Source organism: Mycteria americana (assembly GCF_035582795.1).
Source record: "Mycteria americana isolate JAX WOST 10 ecotype Jacksonville Zoo and Gardens chromosome W unlocalized genomic scaffold, USCA_MyAme_1.0 Scaffold_33, whole genome shotgun sequence".
Taxonomy (NCBI): Eukaryota; Metazoa; Chordata; class Aves; order Ciconiiformes; family Ciconiidae; genus Mycteria; species Mycteria americana.
The window spans coordinates 1,601,601-1,623,308 of NW_027445439.1; the positions used below are offsets into that span (position 1 = coordinate 1,601,601).

The 21,708-nt window shown below is 48.6% G+C and overlaps 1 long non-coding RNA gene across 1 annotated transcript in view; it reads right to left on the reverse strand.

Moving 5' to 3' along the window:
- Nucleotides 1-272: 272 nt before the first annotated feature.
- LOC142403090 (uncharacterized) overlaps nucleotides 273-21,708 on the reverse strand; it is a 171,493-nt gene continuing 150,057 nt past the window's right edge. Inside the window, exon 2 of the long non-coding RNA XR_012773608.1 lies at nucleotides 273-349. This is a non-coding gene — a long non-coding RNA (uncharacterized LOC142403090). The remainder of the gene's footprint in view (nucleotides 350-21,708) is intronic.

Below are 21,708 nucleotides of genomic sequence, written 5' to 3' on the forward strand. Positions count from 1 at the left end.
TTTTTAGCGGATTGATGCAAGGACTCCGATAGAGGGTAAATCGAAGACCCCTTATTGAAATATTCCATGGCTTATATACTTTCTACTTGTTTACACAAGCGTTACTGAGAGAACTCTTATTGGTTTATATGTCTTGTTCACGCGTCCTTCATGTGTCCCTTCAGCTATCTTCTTGCAACCTTGCAGTTCCTTCCTTCACAACAAAAGTCACGCGCTCGCCTGCCTCCCTCTAATCCCGTCCACCCCTGCTCCAGACGCGCAGCCTCCTTCCCTCGGACATGACCTGGACCCTCAGTACTTCAATCTTGTTAACCCTTTCACTCCCGCAATGCCTAATTCCTCCTCAGTTCTTATCTCAACCCACGAGTTTTCTTACTTTTGCTCTTCAGATTCTCTCCCCCATCCCACTGTGGGGGGAGGGTCAGTGAGCGGCTGTGTGGTACTTAATTGCCCACTGGGGCTAAACCACAATTATCTATTCTCTTTTTCCTTCTAGTTTTAGCTCCAATTATTGGCCTTTTAATCAAAACCTCATGGGATTTGACTGCCTTTCTTACTGGGATCATAACAGACACTGGCCCTGGTGCACTACAGTCTTATCCAGTTGAGTCCTGAACAGCTCCAAGGATGGAGGTCGCTGGGTCGCTGGGCCCCTATTCCAGTATTTGACCACCCTCATGGTAAAAAAAAGTAAAAAATAATCCTTATATCATATCAGAATTTCCCATGCTGCACTTTGGTGTGATAGTGATTAGAACAGCCATCACTATTCATTTGTAATAAAGAATAATATATGTAAAATTAAAATACATAGGAAATGTAAATGTACAGCAGATACAGCCTAGGTATGCATCTTTGGTAAAATCAATGTGTATTAGGATCCTAAAAGTGTCAGTAAGAATCCTGAGAAGTGAAACACATCACAGCTATTTTCCAGTCTCCACAAAGAACATAATCAGATATTACTGAGTAGCTTGGGGAACCTGCTTGCTATCTATTAAGAATGACTCAAATACCACATTCTTTATTGAATGTTGGTATAATGAGATGCCATATTTATCAGATCTCAGTCCTGTTAAAAAGGTAAACATGCAGCACATTTTCCCGGAATGTGAGCGGGAGATCAGTACATGGTATTGTGCGCTGTCCCAGGCTGAGCGACAGCCCAATCTTAAGGCTGTGCAAGGGGAAGGTAAGCCTGAATTCACCCTTGAGTTGACTGACACAAGAAACTCACAAGATGAAGGAGACTGGACCCTTGTCTCCGCTCAGGGCAGAAGGAAAAACCTTCCCCTAAAGTGCCCCTACGTAACAGAGACGATGCTCTGGGGTTGGAGAATGAAGAGCACATGAGTAACAAACAGGATCCAGGAAAAGCTGACCATGCAAAGTTGATCCAACCATCCACCTGCATTAGAACCAGTGCCACCAGAAAAGCACATAAAGTATTAGTAAATGGAGACTCCTTACTGAGAGGCACGGAAGCACCCATTTGCCATCCAGACAATTTCTCTAGAGAAGTTTGCTGCCTACCAGGAGCTTGCATTCGTGATGTCACTGAGAGGCTGCCGAGCCTGGTGAACCCCACAGATAATTATCCACTCCTACTATTCCACATAGGGTCCAATGATACTGCAATGAGGCAACTTAGAACCATCAAAAGAGACTGTATGTCCCTCGGAGCAATGTTAAAAGGATCTGGAGCACAAGTGGTGTTCTCCTCTATCCTCCCAGTAAGAGGAAGGGGTTCAGGAAGGAGAAGACGAACTGAACAGGTGAATGCCTGGCTGCATGGTTGGTGCCATACTCAAGGTTTTGGCTTCTATGATCATGGATCTGCCTTTGAGAAGCTGGGTCTGTTGGGAGCTGATGGGATTCACCTGACCAAGTGGGGCAAGAGGGTCTTAACCAACAAGCTGGCCAGACTTATAAGGAGACCTTTAAACTAGATTTAGTGGGGGAGGAGAGTGGAGTTCTGAGCAATAGAGAAGAGCCAGGGGCTGCTAATGTATTAGGAACCAACAGGGAAACACCTGTGGAATGCCTCAAAGGAATTAGGGCATGCTCCTCTAAAAAGGTGACAAGGTAGGTAGTCCAGCTGAAGTGCCTCTATACCAATGTATGCAGCATGGGTAACAAGCAGGAGGAGCTGGAAGCCACTGTGCAGCTAGAAAGCTATGATCTAATCACTATCACTGAAGCGTGATGGGACGAATCGCACAACTGTAGCACTGCAATCAATGGCTATAAACTGTTCAGAAGGGACAGACAAGGAGGGAGGAGCAGGGGGGTGCCCTCCATGTAAAAGAATAGACTGACTGCACAGACCTGTCTTTGAAAAACAGCGATGAACAGGTTGAGAGCTTATGGGTTAAAATTAGGGGCCAAGCAAACAAAGGAAGCCTCGTGGTTGGTGTTTACTGCAGGCTGCCCAACCAAGGGGAGCCTGTGGATGAAGCGTTCTTACTTCAACTACAGGAAACATCACAATCGCAGGCTCTGATCCTGCTGGGGGACTTCAATCACCCTGACATCTGCTGGAAAAGCAGCACAGCAAGATGCTAGCAGTCCAGGAGACTCTTGGAGTGTGTCGAGGATAATTTCTTAATCCAGGTGGTAGACAGCCCAACCAGAGGAGAAGGGTTACTGGACCTCTTGCTCACCAACAGATGAACTAATTGGAGAGGTCAAGACTGGTGGCAGCCTGGGCTGCAGTGATCATGCCCTGGTGGGATTCACAACCTTGAGAGCTACGGGCCAAGTGAAGAGTAGAGTCAGGACCCTTAATTTTAGGAAAGCAAACATTCAGTTGTTTAAGGAACTAGTGGATGTGACCTCCTGGGAAACTGCCCTCAGGGACAAAGGAGCTGAACATAGCTGGCAGCTCTTCAAGGACATTTTTCTTAGAGCAGAAGACCTCTCGATTCCCATGTGTAAGAAATCAGGCAAAGAAGGCAGGAGACCAGCCTGGCTGAGTAAGGACCTCCTGGTGAAACTAAAGTGTAAGAAGGAAATGCATAGGCAGTGGAACCAGGGACATGTATCCTGGGAAGAATATAGCATCCTGGGACACTACCTGGATGCATAGGGATGGGATTAGGAAAGCTAAGGCACAGCTGGAGCTGAATTTGGCAAGGGATGCAAAGAATAATAAGAAGGGATTCTACAGGTACGTTGGCCAGAAAAGGAAGATTAAAGAAAATGCACCCACCCCTGATAAATAAGACATGCGAACTAGTGACAACTGACATGGAGAAGGCTGAGGTACTGTCATGGTTTAGCCCCAGTCAGCAACCAAGCACCACACAGCTGCTCGCTCACCCTCCCCCCCTGCCAGGATGGGGGAGAGAATCTGAATAGCAAAAGTAAGAAAACTCGTGGGTTGAGATAAGAACAGTTTAATAATTGAAATAAAATAAAATAAAATAATAATAAATTGTAATGAAAAGGAAAACAACAAGAGAGAGAGAGAGGAACAAAACCCAGGGAAAAAACAAGTGACACAATTTTTGCCTCTGTTTTCAATGGTAATCTCCCTTCCCACATCCCTCAAGCCCCTGAACCTCAAGGCAGGGAGTGGGGGAACGAAGTCCCTCCCTTCATAGGATAAGATCAGGATCGAGACCACCTGAGGAACCTGAAGATACACAAGTCCATGGGACCTGACAAGATGCACCCCAGGGTCCTGAGGGAATTGGCTGATGTAGTTGCCAAGTCACTCTCCATCATATTTTGAAAAGTCATGTCAGTCAGGCGAAGTCCCCAGTGACTGGAAAAAGGGAAACATCATACCCGTTTTTAAAAAGGGTAAAAAGGAGGACCCTAGGAACTACTGACTAGTCAGCCTCACTTCCGTGCCCAGTAAGATCATGGAGCAGATCCTCCTGGAAGAGATGTTGAACCATATGGAAGGCAGGGAGGTGATTAGAGGCAGCCAACATGGCTTCACCAAGGGCAGATCATGCGTGACTAATCTAGTGGCCTTCTATTATGGAGTGACTGCATCAGTGGACAAGGGAAGAGCTATGGATGTCATCTACCTGGCCTTTGTAAGGCCTTTGATATGGTCCCCCACAACATTCTTGCCTCTAAATTGGAGAGATATGGGTTTGATGGATGGACTGTTAGATGGATAAGGAATTGGCTGGATGGCCACATCCAAAGAGTTCTAGTCAATGGCTCAATGTCCACGTAGAATCCAGTAACAAGTGGTGTCTCTCAGGGGTCCATACTGGGACCAGTACTATTTAATATCTTCATCAATGACATAGACAGTGGGATTGAGTGCATCCTCAGCAAGTTTGCAGATGACACCAAGCTGAGTGATGCAGTTGATTCCCTAGAGGGAAGGGCTGCCATCCAGAGGGACCTTGACAGGCTTGAGGAGTGGGCCCATGTGAACCTCATGAAGTTCAACAAGGCCAAGTGCAAGGTCCTGCACCTGGGTCAGGGCAACCATCACTATCAGTACAGACTGGGAGATGAATGGATTGAGAGCAGCCCTGCAGAGAAGGACTTGGGGATATACTGGTGGATGAAAAATTGAACATGAGCTGGCAATGTGCACTTGCAGCCCAGAAAGCCAATCATGTCGTGGGCTGCATCAAAAGAAGCGTGGCCAGCAGACTGAGAGAGGTCATTCTCCCCCTCTACTCTGCTCTGGTGAGACCCCACCTGGAGTACTGCATCCAGCTCTGGGGTCTCCAGCACAAGAAAGACATGGACCTGTTAGAGCGGGTCCAGAGGAGGGCCATGAAAATGTTCAGAGGGCTGGAACACCTCTCCTCTGAAGAAAGGCTGAGAGAGTTGGGGTTGTTCCAGCCTGGAGAAGAGAAGGCTCTGGGGAGACCTTATTGCAGCCTTTCAGTAATTAAAGGGGGCTTATAAGAAAGACAGAGAGAGACTTTTTGCCAGGGCCTGTAGTGACAGGACAACGGGCAACTGTTTTAAATTGAAAGAGGGTAGATTTAGAATGGACATAAGGAAGAAATTCTTTACGATGAGGGTGGTGAGACACTGGAACAGGTTGTCCAGAGACATTGTGGATGCCCCATCATTGGAAGTGTTCAAGGTCAGGTTGGACAGGGCTTTGAGTAACCTGATCTAGTGAAAGATGTCCCTGCCCATGGCAGGGGGGCTGGACTAGATGATCTTTAAAGGCCCCTTCCAACCCAAACTATTCTATGATTCTGTGAATATTCTTTTTCTTTTTTGTCTTCTGCCCTACACAGCAAGTTCCCCTTCCATTGACTAGCCTTTGCCCAGCTAAGTGGCTTAAGGGAAATTATACTGCCTCTGATTCACATTCTGCTTCCTGAGCTTGTTACCAGTTATCTGTATACATTTACAATTGTCTTTGAAAAATAAACAGTATGTGCTAATATACTGATTGCCTCTTTGATCATGAAACATAGCCTTTATTTTGTACACAAACAGAATACACACACACAGAGATGTACGGCATGAAAGCTACATATTTGAAGGAGGTACAAATGGCAAACATTGTTACTGATAACCTGTAAAATCTATTAATTCCGTCATTGAATCAAAGTCTCCAAAAATAGGGTAGGTTGATAAATCTTCATGAGGCAATAGCTGAAGCGCATTGAAGGCTTTTTGATCAATGTGACAGGAAGGTTTCCATGATAAAAAGCCACTTTGTGGGCTTTGTTCTACAGGTGTAAGAGACTGACTCCAGCCCTTGCGGATGATGCGGGGAGCAAGGCACAAAGGGCACATCCTTGAATCTCAAAATCCATGAAAATTCAATAGTGGGCTTGGCCTGAACATGAGAGGAACTGCCTTTCAGAGGTACCCTTAGAAACGTAGTATGGCCAAAGGATAGCTTTCATTCGTACTCTGGCCCTTTAATAGGGGGCAGACATCATGCAGCATCTGCTGCTGGATCGGCGAAACCGCGGCAAAACCGCGCAGGGAAGGGAGGAAAAAGAAAAGGGAGGGCGCAGCCACCCCCCCGGCCCCTGAGCAGGAAGGCGGGAGCTCCTGACGAGGACCCGGCTCTGACTCAGCGTGGGCGGGGACGAGAGTGACGGCGGAAATCCCCTTCCCGTACAAGAGCATCTCCCAGGGAGCGCGAGCGACCAGGACGGGCAAACAGGGCGTGGCACGTCAGAAGGGCGTGGCGCGGCAGTTTGCGCGGCAGTTCGCGCAGGCAGGGCGTGTGGGGAAGGCGAAGGCACCTACTAGCTCAAGAGGATCTGTGAGAAGTGAGTTCATTCGGTAGTCCCCATCCTTCCAGAAGGAACTCAGCTATGGTCCTTACTCGTCAGAAAGCGACGCCCTCTGTGCTCGCCAGAGTGGATGCGGCTACCCAGATGGAACTGCCGGGAAAACATGCCGCCACCCAGGTCTCAGGCTGCAGGGAGTGCCTGGGCATCTCCCTGTTCACACATGGCAGCCGTGCGGACAGCTGCGTGAGGTGCGACCAGGTGGATGACTTGCTTTGCATGGTGGCAGAGCTACGGGAGGAGGTGGAAAGGTTAAGGAGCATCAGGGAGGCTGAAAAAGAGATCGACTGGTGGTGCCAGGCTCTGCCCCCCCTGAGACGGGAACAGGAGCAGCAGCAGCCGCCAGTAAGAACCCATGATCAAGGGGATCCTCTGTCCCCCCCCCCGCCGGGCTGAAGGCAGCAGCTCAGAGGAGGAAAGTGAATGGAGGCGAGTCTGCGCTCGTGGCGGCAGGCGAAGGCCCTCCCTGCCCGCCTCGCCCCCCCAGGTGCCTCTACACAACAGGTATGAGGCCCTGGAGGTGGAAGGCCAGTCAGTGGAGGATGGGGACGACAGTCTATCTACACCAGAGGTGTCGCCCAGGTCAGAAGAACGTACCTCTCGTCTTACCACCACCTCCACGAGGAAGAAAAGAAGGGTTATAGTTGTGGGTGACTCCCTTCTGAGGGGAACCGAGGGTCCGATATGCCGGACGGACCCTCCTCTTAGGGAAGTCTGCTGCCTCCCTGGGGCCCGGGTGAAGGATATCACTAGGATACTACCTAGCCTGGTACGGCCCTCGGACTATTACCCCCTACTGCTCTTCCATGTGGGGGGCGATGAGGCTGCAACACGAAGTCCTAGGGTGATCAAAAGAGACTTGAGGGCCTTGGGACGGCTAGTAAGAAACCCAGGAGCACAGGTTATTTTCTCCTCTCTCCTTCCAGTTGTGGGCAGTGACACCAGAAGGAACAGAGATGCCCAATCTATTAATGCATGGCTCCGTGGCTGGTGTCATCGCCACGGATTTGGTTTTTTTGACAACGGGATGGCCTACGCCGCACCGGGTTTGCTGGCATCTGATGGGATTCATCTTTCTCAAAGGGGAAAGAGAATCTTTGCTCAGGAACTTGCAGGGCTCATTGACAGAGCTTTAAACTAGACTCGAAGGGGGAGGGGGATAATATCAGGCTTGCCCGAGAGAAGCTGAGGGGCGACGTGCCATGGTTAGAGGGAGCGGCTGCCAGCGAGGACACTCGGCCTGAGTCCTCGAGATGTGCGGGGTACGCTTGGGCACAGCCGAAGTCGAGCGGAGTTGAGCCAGGGGATACTGAGGCAACGGGAGGCAAGAGGGAAACACCAGTGAAACGCCTCAAAGCACGCAAGGGGTGTTCTTATATGAAGGAGGCATGGGTGACAGCCCAGCTGAAGTGCCTCTACACCAATGCACGCAGCATGGGTAACAAGCAGGAGGAGTTGGAAGCCATTGTACATCAGGAAAACTATGATATGGTGGCCATCACGGAAACGTGGTGGGGTGACTCGCACAACTGGAGTGCGGCGATGGATGGCTATAAACTCTTCAGGAGGGATAGGCGAGGCAGGAGAGGTGGTGGGGTAGCCCTATATGTCAGGGAGAGTCTGGATAGTTTAGAGCTCGATGATGGTGATGATAGGGTGGAGTGTTTATGGGTAAGAATCAGGGGGAAGGCCAACAAGGCAGATATTGTGGTGGGAGTCTGTTACAGACCCCCCCAACCAGGATGAGGAGACAGATGAACTATTCTATAAGCAGCTGGGTGAAGCCTCACGATCGCTAGCCCTTGTTCTTGTGGGGGACTTCAACCTGCCGGATGTCTGCTGGAAATACAATACAGCAGAGAGGAAACAGTCCAGGAGGTTCCTGAAGTGTGTGGCAGATAACTTCCTGACGCAGCTGGTGAGTGAGCCAACTAGGGAAGGTGCCCCGCTGGACCTCTTGTTCACGAACAGAGAAGGACTTGTGAGCGATGTCATGGTTGGAGGCTGTCTTGGGCAGAGCGATCATGAAATGATAGAGTTCTTGATACGTGGAGAAGCGGCGAGGGGGGTCAGCAAAACTGCCACCTTAGACTTTCGGAGGGCGGACTTCGGCCTGTTTAGGAGACTGGTCGAGAGAGTCCCCTGGGAGGCAGCCCTTATGGGCAAAGGGGTCCAGGAAGGCTGGACATTCTTTAAGGAGGAAGTCCTAAAGGCACAAGAGCGGGCTGTCCCCAGGTGCCGAAAGACAAGCCGGTGGGGAAGAAGACCGGCCTGGCTGACTAGAGAGCTCTGGCTCGAACTCAGGAGAAAGAGGAGAGTCTATGACCTCTGGAAGAAGGGGCGGGCAACTCAGGAGGACTACAAAGGTGTAGCGAGGTTGTGCAGGGAGAAAACTAGAAGGGCCAAAGCTGAGCTAGAGCTTAGTCTGGCTGCTGCTATAAAAGACAACAAAAAACACTTCTTCAAATACATTAGCAGCAAAAGGAGAGCTAAGGAGAATCTCCAGCCCCTACTAGATGGGGGAGGAAACACAGTGACCAAGGATGAGGAAAAGGCTGAGGTACTTAATTCCTTCTTTGCCTCAGTCTTTAATAGCAGGGCCAACTGTTCTATGGGTACCCAGCCCCTGGAGTTGGAAGATAGGGATGGGGACCAGACTGGAGCCCCCATAATCCAGGGGGAAATGGTGAGTGACCTGCTGCACCACTTAGACACTCACAAGTCTATGGGGCCTGATGAGATTCACCCGAGAGTGTTGAAGGAGCTGGCAGAAGAGCTCACCAAGCCCCTTTCCATCATTTACCAGCAGTCCTGGCTAACTGGGGAAGTCCCTGCTGACTGGAGATTAGCGAATGTGACACCCATCTTCAAGAAGGGCCGGAAGGAGGACCCGGGGAACTACAGGCCTGTTAGCCTGACCTCGGTGCCGGGGAAGCTGATGGAGCAGATCATCCTGAGTGCTATAACACGGCATGTAGAGAATAACCAAGGGATCAAGCCCAGCCAGCATGGGTTCAGGAAAGGCAGGTCCTGCTTGACCAACCTGATCTCCTTCTATGACAAGGTGACCCGCCTAGTGGATGAGGGAAAGGCTGTGGATGTTGTCTATCTAGACTTCAGTAAAGCCTTTGACACGGTCTCCCACAGCATTCTCCTGGAGAAACTGGCTGCTCATGGCTTGGACGGGTGTACTCTTCACTGGGTAAAGAACTGGCTGGACGGCCGGGCCCAAAGAGTGGTGGTGAATGGAGTTTACTCCGGTTGGCGGCCGGTCACAAGCGGTGTTCCCCAGGGCTCGGTGTTGGGGCCAGTTCTGTTTAACATCTTTATCAATGATCTGGACGAAGGGATCGAGTGTACTCTCAGTAAGTTTGCAGACGACACCAAGTTGTGTGGGAGTGTTGATCTGCTGGAGGGTAGGCAGGCTCTGCAGAGGGACCTGGACAGGCTGGATGGATGGGCCGAGGTCAACTGTATGAGGTTTAACAAGGCCAAGTGCAAGGTCCTGCACTTGGGCCACAGCAACCCCATGCAACGCTACAGGCTTGGGGAAGAGTGGCTGGAAAGCTGCCCAGCAGAGAAGGACCTGGGGGTGTTTGTTGACAGCCGCCTGAATATGAGCCAGCAGTGTGCCCAGGTGGCCAAGAAAGCCAATGGCATCCTGGCTTGTATCAAAAATAGCGTGGCCAGCAGGACTAGGGAAGTGATTGTGCCCCTGTACTCGGCACTGGTGAGGCCGCACCTCGAATACTGTGTTCCGTTTTGGGCCCCCCACTACAAGAGGGATATTGAGGTACTGGAGCATGTCCAGAGAAGGGCAATGAAGCTGGTGAAGGGTCTAGAGCATAAGCCTTATGAGGAGCGGCTGAGGGAGCTGGGACTGTTTAGCCTGGAGAAAAGGAGGCTGAGGGGAGACCTTATCGCTCTCTTCAACTACCTGAAAGGAGGTTGTAGAGAGGTGGGGGTCGGTCTCTTCTCCCAGGTAACAAGTGATAGGACAAGAGGAAATGGCCTCAAGTTGCGCCAGGGGAGGTTTAGACTGGATATTAGGAAATTTTTCTTCACTGAGAGGGTTATCAAGCATTGGAACAGGCTGCCCAGGGAAGTGGTTGAGTCGCCATCCCTGGAGGTATTTAAAGGACGTTTGGATGAGGTGCTTAGAGACATGGTGTAGTGGTGGTTTTGGCAGTGTTAGGTTTACGGTTGGACTCGATGATCTTAAAGGTCTTTTCCAACCTATATGATTCTGTGATTCTGTGATCTTCTGTAAGGTCAGCCATGAGTCCTGTGCAGACTGCAACTATCTGTGACATCAAGGAACAGATACTCCTTGCTTTCTTCTAATTCAGGAAAGGTCAGACCTCCTCTTCTCTCCCATTCTTTGTAGTATATCCACTGCTTCCCAATTTCCCAGCAGATGCTTTCCCTGGCTATCTCACTATCTTCCTCTATTGCTAGGTATGAGTTCAACAGAGTCCAGAGTCCTGTAAGAAGCCTTTTATCATCCTTCCTTTCCTGTGCTCTTCAATTCCCAACACCCCAATAAAATAGTCCCAATGGCAAACCAGTTTGTTCCCTGCTCAATTTCAGCTAGATCCAGAAATTATAATTCTTCCATTCTCATTACAGTTCTCTCTCTCGTCTTGATACCTAGGCTCTTGGGGAACACTTCATCTCCTATCAGACTGCTAACTATCCTGCCAAGTATCCTGATCTTCTCAGCCATTGTAAATCATTGTGTGAGAGAGAGCTTGCACATTTCTCACAAGCCAAGGAATTCTGTCCCTGCCTGCTAGTCCCATCTCTCTTAAGCATATCAGTTGTTGTGACTCTTCTTGATATCATCACACTCCTGAATTTCCATGTCCCTTTGATGATATAAGATACTTGGACATCGTGCAACCCTATCAGGCTGAATTAGTGCTGAGTTCCACTGTGGGACAGAAACGCAAGAATATACATCACAATATCACAGTGTCTTTAAATTGGGTACACAAGTGATCTACTTGCCTCTAATGAGTGCATACACTGGAGCTGCTGTTACTTCAGTGGGGGTTTCGGAAGGAAGACTCTGATCCCAGTGGAGCTGACACAAACTGATGTGCATCCTTGGGTCAACACAGGGAGAACTACTTGGAAGCATACACAGGAGTCAAGGGAACAGAGGAGTCCCTGCATTTAAAGCCACTGAGCCAAACCTTTCATCCATCTTAGACGACCTGTTGAGGGTGTCCTTCAGATCAGGGTTTGGCTGCACAGAATTGGCTGGGAAATGGGAAAGATGGACTTGGTCCTTAAATGCACACAGCACTGCCAACCAAGGGTGCTACCAGGTCCTTCCTTTCCTTTACTGACCATCAGGACTTGTTTTTCCACCCTGGTCATAGAATATCTCAAGCTGGAAGGGACCCATAACGATCATCGAGTCCAACTACCTGCTACTCGCAGGACTACCTAAAACTAAACCATACGACTAAGAGCGTCATCCAGACACTCCTTGAACTCTGACAGGCTTGGTGCCGTGACCACTGCCCTGGGGAGCCTGTTCCAGTGACCGACCACCCTCTCAGTGAAGAACCTTTTCCTAATGTCCAGTCTGAACTTCCCCTGATGCAGCTTCATTCCATTTCCTCGTGTCCTATCGCTGGTCACCAGAGAGAGGAGATCAGCACCTCCCCCTCCACTGCCCCCTTGAGGAAGTTGTAGACTGCAATGAGATCACCCCTCAGCCTTCTCTTCTCCAAGCTGAACAAACCAAGTGGCCTCAGCCACTCCTCATAAGTCTTACCCTCGAGGCCTTTCACCATCTTGGTTGCCCTCCTCTGGACACACTCTAATAGTTTGATGTCCTTCTTATATTGAGGCACCCAAACCTGCACATAGTACTCGAGGTGGGGCCGCACCAGTGCAGTGTAGAGTGGGACAATCACCTCCCTCGGCCAGCTAGCTATGCTGTGCTTGATGCACCCCAGGACACAGTTGGCCCTTTTGGCTGCCAGGGCACACTGTTGACTCATATTCAACTTGCCATGACCCCAGACCCCCAGATCTCTTTCCGCAGGGCTGCTCTCCAGCCTCTTGTCCCCCAATTTGTATGTATAACCAGGATTACCCTGTCCCAGGTGCAGAATTCAGCACTTGCTCTTGTTAAATGTCATATGGTTGGTGATTGCCCAGCTCTCTAGTCTATCCAGATCTCTCTGTAAGGCCTCTCTAGCCTTGAGGGAGACTACAGCTCCTCCTAGTTTAGTATCATCAGCAAACTTACTTAAAGTATATTTGATTCCTGCGTCCAGAACATTTATAAAACCATTAAAGTGCACTGGCCCTAAAACTGAGACCTGGGGAACCCCACTGGTGACTGGTTGCCAACCTGTTGCAACCTCATTTAGAACAGAATCATTTAGGTTGGAAAAGACCTTTAAGACCATCGAGTTTAACCATTAACCTAACACTGTCAAGTCCACCACTAAAACATGTCCCTAAGCACCACATCTACACGTCTTTTAAATACCTCCAGGGATGGTGACTCAACCACTTCCCTGGGAAACCTGTTCCAATGCTTGATAACCCTTTCAGTAAAGAAATTTTTCCTAATACCCAATCTAAACCTCCCCTGGCACAACTTGAGGCCATTTCCTCTCATCCTATCGCTTGTTACTTGGGAGAAGAGACTGACACCCACCTCACTACAACCTCCTTTCAGGTAGTTGTAGAGGGCAATAAGGTCTCCCCTCAGCCTCCGCTTCTCCAGGCTAAACCACCCCAGTTCCCTCAGCCACTCCTCATAGGACTTCTGCTCTAGACCCTTCACCAGCTTCGTTGCCCTTCTTTGGATGCGCTCCAGCACCTCAGTGTCTTTCTTGTAGTGAGGGGCCCAAAACTGAACACAGTATTTGAGGTGTGGCCTCACCAGTGCTGAGTACAGGGGCATGATCACTTCCCTAGTCCTGATGGCCACGCTATTTCTGATACAAGCCAGGATGCTATTGGCCTTCTTCACCACCTGGGCACACTGCTGGCTCATATTCGGCCAGCTATCGGGCAACACCCCCAGGTCCTTTTCCGCCGGGCAGCTTTCCAGCCACTCTTCCCCAAGCCTGTAGCGTTGCATGGGGTTATTGTGACCCAAGTGCAGGACCTGGCACTTGGCCTTGTTAAACCTCATACAATTGACCTCGGCCCATTGATCCAGCCTGTCCAGGTCCCTCTGCAGACCCTTCCTACCCTCAAGCAGATCAACACTCCCGCACAACTTGGTGTCATCTGCAAACTTACTGAGGGCGCACTCAATCCCCTCATCCCCTCCCCATTGATGAAGATATTAAACAGAACTGGCCCCAGCACAGAGCCCTGGGGAACACCACTTGTGACCGGCCACCAACTGGAGTAAACTCCATTCACCACCTGTGGAAGAATGGTTAAGTGAAAAAGGACACAGCTTAATTGATGTGAGCAATCCAGCCTTTGATGGGGCCTGGGAGCCAGAGATCAAGGTGAAATTCCCTTGAGAACAGCAGAAGGAGTACTTGGTAAAGCAAGATAAACGGGACTAAGCCTGGGAAAGTGCTGATAAGACCCCCTTTGTGAACAGTGCGTGAACGGCAACTTTGTACCAATCATATAATTGTTTTAAGCGCGTGGACAAGTATAGTTATCCAATAGAATAGTCGCTGTTAGCGCGTGCTTTGCTTAGCTTCTATATAAACCTGTTAAGTAATCTGAATAAAGGAGGACGACCATACTCATATTGAGATTCATCGTTACTCCGGGTCCGTCTCCCACTCCGACATCTGGTAGCAGAGGACGCACCGATGAAATCTCCGTGACTGCGGTAAGCAGCTAGAGGAGGGGAGTTGGGAAACCACGGCTGAGGGAAGCGCTGCCTGGGGCAAGAAGCAGGGCAGACACCGGTGTGAGGTCGCTCCTCACCTCTCAGGCGCAGTGATGGAAACAGAAGCTGCGGCCACGTTGCTCACTGGAATCCTCTCTAAGAGAGGGATAGAAGCACCAGTGAAGCAGTTAATAAGGTTGATTAAATTGGGACAATGTTGGGGTCACTTTTCTGACACCTGCATGTTATTTTCCGTATCGGAATGGCGAGATTTTGGAGGAACAATGTGGCAGAAAACAATAGAGGGGGATAAAAAGGAAGAAAAGGAAATAAAGGCGGTTCGTGGACTCTAGAACACTGTCTTGGAAACTTTGAAAGCGATGAAGGCGGAGAGGGAAGTAGCTTGCGCTGCTGCCCAAATGTTAGGTCCGGGAGTGTCTAAAGATAAGCCCGAAATCAAACCGGGACCTATTGCGCGATTTTTTGGGCTGCCTGCCGTGAGAGGCGTGTCTGGAACTGTCTGTAAAAACGTTTCTGAACTGCGTGTTATGGCGGAATCAATGCAGGCGCCAGAAAAGGCGGAAGTTCCAGTTAGCAGGGTTAATGCAAACTGTGAAGCGAATGCGGAAGTTGCTCCGCCAAAACCCCCTGGAGGGGCGGGAGCGACAAAACGTAACGACTTGGGCGGAGCAGCCTGCCGACTTCCCCCTACAGCTCCGCCCAGTGAACCACCCTCCGCGCCTCCGTTGCCGCCCTCAACCTCATTCTATCCGCCCCTACCCCCCTCTACGGAATCCTCTGGAACTACCACACCATCTAGCGGGGAAGAGCTGCCACAATCCTCTGATGCCACTGCAAAAATGTTGCAAGCAGTTTTAAAACGTCTTGATACTCTGGAATTACAAACAAAAAGGAAAGGAGAAGCTGTGCCTCCATGTTTAATGAACCTTCCAGCACTCCCTAAACCCACACGCTGGAGCGGTGTCATCAAAGATGCAATTGTAGAAGGACAGTGGAAGCCTGTGGGGGGGGCTGAAGGCCCTATGACACTAGCATTTCCAGTTGTGCAGAGAGACGGGCAAGGAAAGTGGGAGCCTCATGATTGGAAAATACTGCAACAAGCCTGAACCACCGTCTCAACATATGGATTAAAATCCGAGGCTACAAGACAAATTGTTAGTTGGATCTTTTCTGCCGACCTCATGTGTCCATATGATTGTCAAAACCTGATGAGACTGTTACTTACCCCAACACAGTATTTACTGTGGATGTCATCCTGGCAACAGCGAGCCATTAATGCTGCTGCTCAAAGACAAAGAGACGGGGACCCACTTCGTGGAGTCACTGCGGATATGCTCGTAGGGCAAGGACCATACAGCGACTATCAAGTGCAGATAACTTTTCCAGCGAATATGCTACAATTGTCTGCTCAGCTAGCACTTGAGGCATTCCTTAGCCTACCGGGATCCAACGTTCCCTCCTTTAGTAATCTCCAACAAGGAGCAACCGAGAAATACAGTAATTTTGTAGATCGACTCTGGGAAGCTATCATGAATCATCCTGATCTATCAGAAGACAACAGACAACAAATGTTCAAAATATTAGCTTTTGATAATGCTAATAAGACAACAAGACAAATGCTAGCCAGTTTGCCCAAAGGAGCTGGAGTAGAGGAAATGCTTCTACGAGTAGAAAGAGCCGAAACACAACGACAGGGAAATACCGTTGCTGCTGCGGTCCAGGGAGCAGTTCGAGAAATAATGCAGCCACTAGCTGCAGTGGTGCAGAAAAAACAAGGCCCTACTCCCAAAGGAAAACCTCGCCGACCGCCAGAACAACCTTTTCGTGGCAGCTCCTTTCGCTGTGGGGAATCAGGCCACATGAAAACGAATTGTCGTGCTGCAGTTTGGTGTGACCACTGCCAGAAAAACAATCATGCTACCAAGGCATGCTCGGGAAACTGGAAGCCGAGCGCGGAGAGAGGTCGCGCGCAGACACAAATGAACCCCCAAAACGGAACACGGGTTTTCTACAACAGTGCCTACCAGCCACCCGAGGAAGCCTGGGAGTCGACGTGGAAACCACAGTAGATGTCACCCTCGTTGACTCTAATGTCCAGAAAGTTCCCAGCAATGTTATAGGACCTCTTGTTCATCAAGAAAGCAACGTTGGAGGATTGCTACTAGGCCGGTCCTCCGCCGGTATACAAGGTCTCATCGTGTTACCTGGAGTAATCGACGCAGATTACACGGGTCGTATCTACATCATGGTCTATACTGTTTGTCCACCAGTGTTTATTCCTAAAGGTAGTAAAATCGCACAAATAGTTGCTATTAGCAACCCATTGACCCATATGCCTCAATCAAATGTTCGACGGGGCAATCAAGGTTTCGGGTCCACTGGCCCTGCTGTTTGTTTTACAACAAAATTAAATCAGCGGCCAACGATGAAAATTACTATTACTCAACAGGGCACATCGCAACAAATTGATGCGATGTTAGATACTGGGGCGGATGTTACAATCATCAGCCGCAACATATGGCCTTCAAGTTGGCCAGTAGAATTACCAACATCAAGTATTGCAGGAGTTGGTGGACAATCAGTACCCTATATTAGCAAACATCCAATACATTTACAGTTTCCGGAGGGGCAGCATGCCACTCTTAAGGTGTATGTGTTGCCCTTGCCTGGGACGTTAGAAGCACTAATCGGGCGAGATGTGCTAAGTCAACTTGGAGCCGTTCTGACAACAAAGCATTTTTAGTCATGGGCACTGGGGAGCAGCCGCCCAACCCGTCACTTACATGGCTTACAAATGAGCCTGTGTGGGTTGACCAGTGGCCCATGACTAAAGAGCGACTGCAAATTGCCAAACAATTGGTTGCTGAACAACTGGCAGCTGGACATATTAAGCCTTCTGTTAGTCCCTGGAACACTCCCATTTTTGTAATCCCGAAGAAAAGTGGAAAATGGCGACTTTTGCATGACTTGCATAAGGTCAATGACCAAATGCAATCTATGGGTGCGTTGCAGCCCGGAATGCCATCTCTCAGTATGTTACCACACGGATGGCACATCTTGATAGTCGACTTAAAAGACTGTTTTTTTACCATTCCACTGCACCCGCAAGACACTCAACGTTTCGCCTTCTCTGTGCCGACGGTGAACAAGGCTGCACCGGCAGAGCGATACGAATGGGTTGTTTTACCACAAGGAATGAAAAATTCACCCACATTGTGTCAATTGTATGTAGCGTGGGCGCTGCAACCACTTCGAGCCCAATGGTCAAATACGATAATTTATCATTATATGGACAATATTCTTTGCTGTCGAGAACAGCCATTCTCAGACGAGTCATTGCGCCAGCTCATCACCATATTAGCGAAAAAGGGGCTTGTCATTGCACCAGAGAAGGTGCAGCATACTGCCCCTTGGAAATATCTTGGGTGGTCTATTACAGACTCAAAAATCCGACCACAAAAAACAGAGCTTGTCACTCAACTGCATACCTTACATGACATCCAAACCTTGCTTGGGGACATTCAATGGGTTCGCAATTGTGTTGGTATTTCTAATACTGACATTGCACCCCTGACTGCGTTATTGCGCGGGACAAATCCTGCGGACAAAGTGACATTAACAATGGAGCACCACACGGTGCTACAGCAAATCATTCAAAAAATGCACGCAGCTTGGTCATCGCGCCGCATCTTACCACTGCCAATATCGTTAATCGTCTGTAATGGAAAAGACTCACCTTATGCAGTCATTTGTCAGTGGCAAAATAAGAAAGGGGAACTCACCTCAACCTTTCAATTAAATGCCACTGCCACTGCCAAATGCAAAGGACAAGGAGATATGTTCAATATTTTAGAATGGGTATTTTTAAGCGTACAACCAAAAAGGAGTATCCAAACACGAACTGAAGCAGTAGGCGAATTAATACGGAAAGGATGGTCATGAATTATAGAAATTAGTGGCCAGGAACCAGAGGACATTAGTATACCTGTTAGTACTGTGGAGGTAGAGTGGTGGCTTCGTAATGCTGAGGCCATACAGAATGCCCTATTAGGCTATGGTGGTAAAATACACTCTCAACAACCACAAGGAAAATTATGGCAGATGTTAAGACGGAATCAGTGGATACAGAGATCCAAAGTAAGCAACAACCCATTACCAGATGGTGTCACTGTGTATACAGATGCAGGCAAGCGCCTGCGGCGTGCAGCCTGTGTCTGGAAGGAAGGCGACAATTGGAAGCAGTATGTCATGGAGGGGCAGCCTCAAGATTCCCTCCAGACTTTGGAACTGACTGCAGTAATTTGGGCTTTGACTAATTGGATAAATATTCCCTTAAATGTGGTAACTGACTCAATGTATGTGGCTGGAATAGTGCCACGTCTAGAAGATGCCCTATTACGGGAAACAACGAATCCTAGATTGGGGAGTTTATTTATCAGACTGCGGTCTGTATTAGGTCAACGTACAGCAGCCTGCTGTATCATCCATATTCGTAGCCATCAATTGGACCTTGGTCTTGGTCAAGGTAATCAGCTGGCTGACAGTCTGGTTAGTCCCGTGTGCCACGCACCTCCTATGGACAAATTTCAACAAGCTAGACAAAGTCATGAAAATTTCCACCAAAATGCTAAAGGTCTAAAAAGACAATTTAATTTAACGGAAAATGAAGCAAGAGGTATAATCCAGGCCTGTCCAAAATGTGGAAATCACGGTCCAGGCATAGGGTCTGGAGTGAATCCAAAAGGATTAAAAGCGTTAGAATTATGGCAGATGGATGTCACACATGTTCCCGAATTTGGTCGATTGAAATATTTGCATGTCACCATAGACACCTTTTCAAAAATGATATGGGCAACTGCGTTGCCTGGAGAAAAGGCGCATCATGTATGTAAACATTTGCTCGCTTGTTTTGCGGTGCTAGGTGTGCCTGAGCGTATCAAAACAGATAATGGGCCTGGTTATATTAGCCAAAAAGTTAGAGCATTTTTAGCAAAATGGGGAGTCAATCATGTTACAGGGATCCCACACTCGCCTACTGGTCAAGGACTAGTGGAGCGCACGCATCAAATTTTGAAGGACTATCTAAATAAGCAAAAGGATATAGAGGTAGACCCTCAACAGAGGGTGCATCGTGTACTGTTTACACTGAACTTTCTCTGTCTTATGGGAGATAGAGAAGAACCGCCGGTAGTAATCCATCATCAGCACCTTAAATTTAATGATACAATGACACTACCACAATTTAAAGTAAATTACAAGGATCCTGCCTCTGGAATGTGGCTAGGGCCAGTCCCAGTTATATTTAATGGTCGAGGATATATGTGTGTTTCCACAGGTCACGGTCCAGTGTGGGTGCCGAGCAGAAACGTGAAGCCTGTTCTAACTCCTCATGGCTCATCCGACAAGCAAGATGAACCTACCCCTGATCATCGGGATAGTACTCCCGGTGGTGATGAGTCTTCACAAAATTGAGCCCAGAGAAAATATGTGGGTTACCTGGGCGAACAAAACAGGTCAACAAGCGTTTTGCCTCTCACTTGCGTCTGCTACAGAGCCTTTCCGGACGTGTCTACTAGGGGTACCAGGTTTTAAGGCAACTGACTTTAGTAGTTTTGCTACAAAAAACTGTAGTCGAGCTACCAATGTTAGTGGCTGCAGTGCCACACTCATCAGTAGTCTAAATGTTACACTGCCGTGGGACCCCCAAGAGTTAAGCTTATTAGGATCAATGAGGATTGGCAATAAAACAAAAAATTGGACTCAAACTTGTTTTATATTTGGAGGACCCACCTTTACTGACACCAATTATTATAGAACATCTAATTGGATTGAATGGACAAATGTCACATCAAAAGAAAGGCGCTATAACGATTATTACGATCCAGCTGGTTATTGTGGGGACCAGGCGGCCCTAGGAGCCGAGACTAAGGGAGGAGTACCAATCTGGAACAATGGCACTCCTAAGGCCTTGCCTCCAGATGTCTTTTTAATATGTGGTGATAGAGCGTGGCAAGGAGTTCCACAGAACGTGTTTGGTGGGCCGTGCTATCTTGGAAAATTAACGTTATTAGCCCCAGATCAAAATTGGTGGAAAGATGTAAGAAATAAAACAATAGAAATCAAACATCGAACAAAACGAGAAATCACGGGTCTTTCCCCGGATTGTGATGATGAACTTGCCCTCCTCAGTACCACTGAGAGAGTGTTCCTGTCCCTGTTCATACCTGGGGGGGCAGCAGGACGAGCCCTGAAACATGTTGGGCAATTAGCCTGTTGGGCTAAAAAACAAGCAAAAGTCACCACCCAGGTAATAGAAACACTATTAGAGGATCAAAATAGCTTACGCCACGCAATTTTGCAAAATAGAGCAGCAATTGATTTTTTATTATTAGCCCAAGGTCATGGTTGTGAGGATTTTGAAGGCATGTGTTGTATGAACCTGTCTGATCACAGTGAATCAATTCACAAACAACTACGATGGCTGAAAGAGCATGCCAACAAAATTCGACAAAATCAGGGGTTTTTTGATGAATGGTTAAGCAGTTTGTTTGGGTCCTTACCATCATGGCTAAAGGGTTTGTTAGCTGAGGGATTACGACTTTTAATAATTTTAGTTATCATAGGTCTGTGTTTTTGCGTAGCATGTAGCTGTGTAAAAAAGGCTTTTAGAACCATGATAAATCATGCCTGGATCGCTCAAAAACAAGAAGGGGGAATTGTGGAAGAATGGTTAAGTGAAAAAGGACACAGCTTAATTGATGTGAGCAATCCAGCCTTTGATGGGGCCTGGGAGCCAGAGATCAAGGTGAAATTCCCTTGAGAACAGCAGAAGGAGTACTTGGTAAAGCAAGATAAACGGGACTAAGCCTGGGAAAGTGCTGATAAGACCCCCTTTGTGAACAGTGCATGAACGGCAACTTTGTACCAATCATATAATTGTTTTAAGCGCGTGGACAAGTATAGTTATCCAATAGAATAGTCGCTGTTAGCGCGTGCTTTGCTTAGCTTCTATATAAACCTGTTAAGTAATCTGAATAAAGGAGGACGACCATACTCATATTGAGATTCATCGTTACTCCGGGTCCGTCTCCCACTCCGACAACCACCACTCTTTGGGCCCGGCCATCCAGCCAGTTTTTTACCCAGGGAAGCGTATGCCCGTCCAAGCCATGAGCAGCCAGTTTCTCCAGGAGAATGCTGTGGGAAACGGTGTCAAAGGCTTTACTAAAGTCTAGGTAGACAACATTCACAGCCTTTCCCTCATCCACTAGGCAGGTCACCTTGTCGTAGAAGGAGATCAGGTTAGTCGAGCAGGACCTGCCTTTCATAAACCCATGCTTACTGGGCCTGATCACCTGGTTGTCCTGTACGTGCTGTGTGATGGCACTCAAGATGATCTGCTCCATAATCTTCCCTGGCACCGAGGTCAGGCTGACAGGCCTGTAGTTCCCCGGGTCCTCCTTCCAGCCCTTCTTGTAGATGGGCGTCACATTTGCTAGCCTCCAGTCAACTGGGACCTCCCCGGTTAGCCAGGACTGCTGATAAAGGATTGAAAGTGGCTTGGTGAGCACTTTTGCCAGCTCCCTCAGTACTCTTGGGTGGATC